General features: G+C 38.7%; 1 non-coding gene across 1 annotated transcript; it reads left to right on the top strand.

Annotated features, from left to right (window-relative positions):
• Positions 1-6,279: 6,279 nt before the first annotated feature.
• LOC114810816 lies at positions 6,280-6,417 on the top strand. Its single transcript, XR_003758507.1, has one exon. It is a non-coding gene; the product is annotated as a small nucleolar RNA SNORA7 (small nucleolar RNA).
• Positions 6,418-6,744: the final 327 nt, after the last annotated feature.

The raw sequence follows: 6,744 nt of genomic DNA, 5'->3' as shown, positions 1-6,744 counted from the left end.
GCTGGGGTGGATACAAACATGTGGGGATTCCAGTCTCAATCCCAATTTCATAGATGAAGTAATTGAGGCACAGAGAAGTGAAGTGACTCACTTGAGCAAGGTCACCCAGCAGACAAGTGGAAGAGCTGGAATTAGAAACAGAGAAGCAGTGTGGCTCAGTGGAAAGAGCACGGGCTTGAGAGTAAGGGGTTATGGGTTCAAATCCCGGTTCTGCCACTTGTCGGCTGTGTGACTGTGGGCAAGTCACTTAACTTCTCTGTGCTTCAATTACCTCATCTGTAAAATGGGGATTAAGACTGTGAGCCCCATGTGGAACAACCTGTTTACCCTGTATCTACCCCAGTGCTTAGAACAATGCTCTGCACATAGTAAGCACTTAACAAATACCAACATTATTATTATTATGACCTTCTGACTCCCAGGCCTGGGCTCTATGCATTACACCATGCTTCTTCTGAGAGTAATGAGGTGAGGTAGGAGGGAGCAAGGTGGGTGAGTGTTTTAAAGATGATGGTGAGGAGTTTCTGTTTGATATGGAGGTGATGGACAAGTACTGGAGGTTCTTGAGGAGTAGGAAAACTTGGTCAGAATGTTTCTGTAGAAAAATCATCTGGGCATCAGAGTGAAGTATGGACTGGAGTGGAGAGAGACAGGAGCCTGGGAGGTCAGCAAGGAGGCTGATCCAGTAACTAAGGCAGGATAGGATAACTGCTTGGATTAACATGGCAGCAGTTTATATGGAGAGGAAAAGATAGATTTTAATTATGTTGTGAAGGTTGAACCCATCGTATTTAGTGATGGATTGAATATGTGGGTTGAATGAGAGAGATGGATTAAGGGTAACACCAAGGTTACGGGTTTGTGAGGCAGGAAATACCACAGATTGATTGAGGGCAGATAATATGTGCCTTGCTTCCATAGTACTTATTCAAGAGCTCAATAGAGTGTTTTGCACTAAGTAGGTGCTGAAATACTCCTGATTAATTAAATCAACCCTGGGTCCTGCAGCTGCATATAAACAATGACTGTTGGATGAATTGAAACTTCATATATCAAGCACCCTAGCCATCCTGATCTTAAACGTCCCATGAGGCAATTGCTCCCTCACTAGGAGAGGTTCCTACCTCCAGGTTTTCAAACCCCTGACCCCTTCTCAGTACATGAACAGGGGCAGCAAAATTGCAGATATTCAACTTCGTATAACAAAAAGGGAGGGTGAAAGAATAAAGTGGGCTTTTGGGAAAGCATCATAGGTACCCAGCTATTTCCCACAGATTTTCACTGATATTCAAATTCGAGATGTTTAATGACTTACTCAAAGACAAATTTAGAAGTGGAGAGGAGATGAGGACCTCAATTAACTCATTTCCAAGCCTAGTATTTTCTTCTAAATGATGAGGAAGAAAGACTAGGAAGGAAATTGTCATCCTTTTAGCAAACAGATCACTTCCTACCACTTTCTACTAGTATTAATAGATGCAGTAACAGTGTTTATTAAGTACTTACTATATGCAGACCATTGTGATAAGTACTGGAAAAGAATAAATGGGAGAATTAAACACAATCCCTTTCCTGGAAGGGGCTCACAATCTAAGAAATAAACTCCACCAATATCCAGAGACTTTAGGGGATCACAGCATAAGTGCCAACTTTTTCTGGGGGTGGGGGGACAGTAGTCATTACAGCCCCCCATAAATTTTTTAATCTGAACTCCCAGTCTCACTTATTCCATGTCAATGACAAGGCCTGAGATTTTCCAATCAGAGCTATAAACACTTAAACTGGTAATTTTCTAACCTGTTAGTTCTACTTCCCAGCCCCTTAACTCCCTGCCACTCATTTGCCCCTTCACTCAAAATGAAAAGCGGGATCCTTATAATGCAAGAGTTCTGGATGTGATGCCCCAGAGAACAGAATAGTTTTCAATACAGCAATTGTTGAGCTCACTGAGCTTTTAAAGACATTTTTAAAGATTGATTTGCTCTTTTCAAGCAAGAATCAGGCAGGCAGAATTTCCCAAAATATAATTAAGGTGAATGCATGGTACATTTTTCCAATACATTAAAATAGCACTAGTTCAAAGACTGTAAAATAGCCAATACATTCACTAATTTGTAAAAGATTTTGAAATATATACTTATGAAAAATCTCAGCATTCGCAGACACTTGGCAGATATACACTTATTATTATTGGAAGAACAGCTTGTCCTACTTTGTATAATAAATACAACATCTCTAAGATACTTACATTTATTCCTTAATGGAAGCCAATATATCTTGAATGAATTTTCATATAATGAAAGGAATGTGGTACAAACGTGATTATTGCTACATAAAAAGAAGAAACCACAAGTACGAGAGTTAATATGTATACTCTGCAGAATTCAAAAGGTAACTTGTAACACTCTGTTTCCATTTTTAATTCTTTCATTATAACTAGTGAAACCACTTAGTTTTCATGCAGGTCAATGCCTCAGGTCCACAAATTAGGTTTCAGAGAATTTAGTAATTACGAATGCTAAGTGTCCCATCTTACTTTCTGCTGTGAGAGTTCAACACCCGCTATATTTACTTTGGTCTCTGGAGAATTAACTAAACTTATGGTAAGGGTAAGAAAATCACTTGATGAACCCTCAGCTTGAATTTTTAAATTATGCATTATTTATAGTTGAAAAGAATGGACTATAACAAGGACAAAATTAAATATATTTCAAGAACAGGAGAATGTGATAAATTTGATACAAAGAGGAATATCTGAATTTATATTTGAATAAATTCCATGACTAAGAAAAAGAATTACTATTTGGTTCACTTTTAATTAAATTGTTTTTCCCTTTGAGTTGTAGGAGGGAAGCCCCCAAATCTATAGATTCAGATCAAGATAGACTTACACAAAATTATGTTTTACAATTCTAGTTATGGCACTCAAACAGGAAAAGTGTTCCTCCCATTTACAAACCTTTATGGTAAGTAATTTGTGCAATAAGGCTGGTAGGATTTCTTCAGAAAGATTGAAATTGTCCATTTGAAAAACTGAAAAACTGGGTATCGATAAGCCTCCATATAAAGCAGAATCTTATACCATTGACTTAGAGGCTCATGCCAAATGTCTACATATTAAATATTCCCTTCTTCAGTCACTACTTCTAGGTTGCACTCTTTGCCAAACAAATCTTGTAATTATTCCCCATCCTCAACCCTCCCAGACCTTAAACACACTGTTCCCCTTGCCTGGACTTTCTACTCATCCTCAAAATAAATCTACTGTGATCACAGCTTTCCTCACCTTCAAAGCACTCAAAAAAAAAAGTCCCATATCCTCCAGGAAGAGTTCAGGGATTGATTTTTCAACATCCCAGTCTCATCACCCAGTACCCAACCTTAGGACATCTGTTTTAGTCCCATACTTAGCATTTATTTACAGATGTATATATTTCTTTATATATTACATTATTTATTCAGTTATTTTATCTTGGAATATACTCTGAGCCCCATGTAGGAAAGGAACCGTGAATGATCGGAATATTTTTCATCTTCCCCAGAAATAACTACAGAGTAAGAGTATATAGTAAGCTTTTTTTTGTGGTATTTGGTATATGCTTACTATGTGTCAGCCACAGTACTAAGCTCTAAGATAGCTACAAAATAATTAGGTTGGACACGGCCCCTATCTTGCATAGGGCTCACAAACTTAATCCCCATTTTACAGATGAAGTAACTGAGGCAAAATAAAGTGGCTTTCTGAGGGTCACACAGCAGACAAGTGGCAGGGCCAGTAATAGAACCCAGGCCTTCCCACTCCCAGGACCATGATCTTTCTATTAGGCCACGCCACTTCTCCTCTGAACAAATACCATAGTTATCTTTTTCTTATGTTACCTTCTGTTGAGAGTAATGAGATCTCAATAATTTCAGCCATATGATCTTTCACCTTACTTCTTGAAGGTGGGGATGATAGTGGCATCTTTCAGATCCTGATACCTTTCCTCAGTGACTCAGTGATAGGTTAAGAATTAAGAAAGAATTTGTGCAAATGCTTAAACAGGGTCTTCTCTCAGTGATTGTAGATCTCAACAGGTGTGCCATCAGATTCAGATACAATTACATTTTTCATGGTTCTGATTGCTTCAAGAACTTTCCCAGTAGTTGGTAGAAGTGCCATGTCTTCACATTTTGGAATGTCTAGTGTGTTGTTCGGTGCCTCATATTTAATAATAAAAGGCATATTGAGGACACTGAAATGTCCTGACCATCTTTGCAGGATGTGATGAAGACTGAAACCATTTTCACTTTTCAGAGGTACCATGATGGCATGAACTGGTCCATATGAGTCTTCAGCAAAGTGTAGAATTTTTAGGCTTTGTGGTGGTCTTCATAGCTCCCCACCTGTAATGTATAGTCCTTAATTTGATTTGCAAGACACAACGGAAGTTTCTAAAAGCTTCTGAGAGCTTTTGTCTGACCTCTCAGGTGTTGGAGGATGGATGTTACAGGGTACAACTGGAGGATCACAGAAAATAGGTTTTTTATTTTTGAATCATTTGCACTTAAACAGCCTTCTCTAAGCTGTGTCCAATGTACTGACAGCTACCCAGAATTACAGAACAGAGAAGCAGGAGCCTAGTGGAAAGAGAATAGTCCTGGGAGTCAGAGGGCCTGGGTTATAATTCTGACTCTGTTGCTTGCCTACTGTGAAAGTAAGTCACTTCACTTCTCAGTGCCTCAGTTTCCTCACCTGTAAAATGGGAATACAGTACCTGTTCTTCCTCCTACTTAGACTGGAAGCTCCATGTGGGACAGGAACTGGATCTTATCCAATTTACCCCACTATTTGGCACATAGTAAGCATTTAATAAATTCCATTAAATGTCCAATCATTGTGAATTTTAAATGGTACATTTTAAGTGTTTACTATGTTCCAGGCACTATACTAAGCTCTGGGGTAGATACAAGATAATTAATTGGACACAGACCCTGACCCCATGGAGCTCACAGAATTAATCCTGCAAGGAGGAGGACTTGAACCCCATTTTACAGGTGAGTAAAATGAGGTACAGAGAAGTTGTGACTTGCCCAAGGTCACAGCAAAGCCATTATTATAATTCAATTGTTCCGAATCCCAGGCCCAAGCTCTTTCCAATAGGTCATTCTGCTTCCCTAATTAGGGACATGCATGTAGGGGAGTGCAGTTTGATTTTCTTTTTTCAACAGTATTTCTGTTAGGTTGCTAAAGAGTTATTTGCGAGTGCCTTCATTCTCCAGGAATTTGACACTCAGGTATTTCGTTTTCTTGAAAGTCGGTTGGTTCTAAGGACACAGTCTCACAGTACTTAGATAAATATTCTTACACACTATTATTTATTCTATCCATAATTTTTAATGTTTCAATTAATGTTTTAATGTCTGTCTCCCTCTGTAGACTGTGAACGTCCTCTGGACAGGGATTGTGTGTACCAACTTTGTTTAAATTGTACTTTCCCAAGACCTACAACAATGTTCTGCACAGAATAAGCATGCAATGAATGTCACTAATTGATTGACTGATTGACAGTCTGTCCAACATTCTACTCCAATGAATGGCTGCTGGATTGATAAGGTAGAAAGAGGAAGTAGGGGACAAAATTAAGAATGGAGATAGACAACTAGCTACTCCACCCAAATAAAAGACTTCCAAATAATAGCGATAATAATAATCATAATGGTATTTATTAGGTGCTTCCTATGTGCCAAGCACTCTGCTAAATTCTGGGGGAATAATCCAATTTTCTCCTGGCTTCTGTAAAAGGTTGGAAGATGATGAAGAAAATGTGAAATTTACATTAAGAAAACCAACACAATCTGAGGTTTTAACACTAGCAATAAATAAAAATGCTGGTCCACGAATCCTGTGTATACTGGAAATGTAAACATAATCATCAAAATAGGCACTGCTCAAAATGCCTGCTGTGTCCATACCAATACCTGCAGTTAAGATAATTATTTAAGCCATTTTCCTTTTACAAGAATGACAGGAAAGTAATAGACCTGTCTTGTTATGGTAAATTAACATCTGATTCATCCCTACTGTAAACAACTGAATTAAAACTTGTTATATCTTTTACACATTCGTGTTATAATCCTCCATTTTTCTAGGACTTATAAAACAGTCCTATCAAGTGTGAAAATGATTTTTACCTAAAAAAACAACAACAATGGGGGAAGTAACTGAGAATAGATAAATTGAAAATGAGTTGCAGAAGATGAACTGACCATAGAATTTGACACAGTATTGATTACAAACCCCTCTCAGGGTCACACCTGGAGAGTTTCCAATACTCTATCAGTCTTGACTACAGGAGGGAGAGTCAAACAGAGGCATACCCACTCCATTCTTAGCTTGGGTAGTGGCTAGAGAGTGGAAGACAATCTGCTACAAATCAAAGCTAACCTGTGCTGGACAGCAGTTGCAAAGGAGAGAGTCTAGGGCAGAAACTCAAGTTTACTGTGTGGATGGAGACAATGATAAAAGACTTCCTTATTTTTACCAAGAAAACTCTCTGTATACACTCCCAGAATTATTGGAGATGAAGGAGGGGCATTCTGAGAGAGATGCAGAGAAGCAGTGTGGCTCAGTGGAAAGAGCACGGGCTTGAGAGTCAGAGGTCATGGGTTCTACTCCTGGCTCCACAGCTTGTCAGCTCTGTGACTTTAGGCAAGTCACAACTTCTCTGTGCTTCAGTTACCTCATCTGTAAAATGGAGATTA

Source organism: Ornithorhynchus anatinus, chromosome 3 (genome assembly GCF_004115215.2).
Source record: "Ornithorhynchus anatinus isolate Pmale09 chromosome 3, mOrnAna1.pri.v4, whole genome shotgun sequence".
In the NCBI taxonomy this organism is placed as follows: Eukaryota; Metazoa; Chordata; class Mammalia; order Monotremata; family Ornithorhynchidae; genus Ornithorhynchus; species Ornithorhynchus anatinus.
The sequence above is the reverse complement of the archived record's forward strand: the minus strand, read 5'-3'. Positions and strand labels throughout refer to the sequence as shown.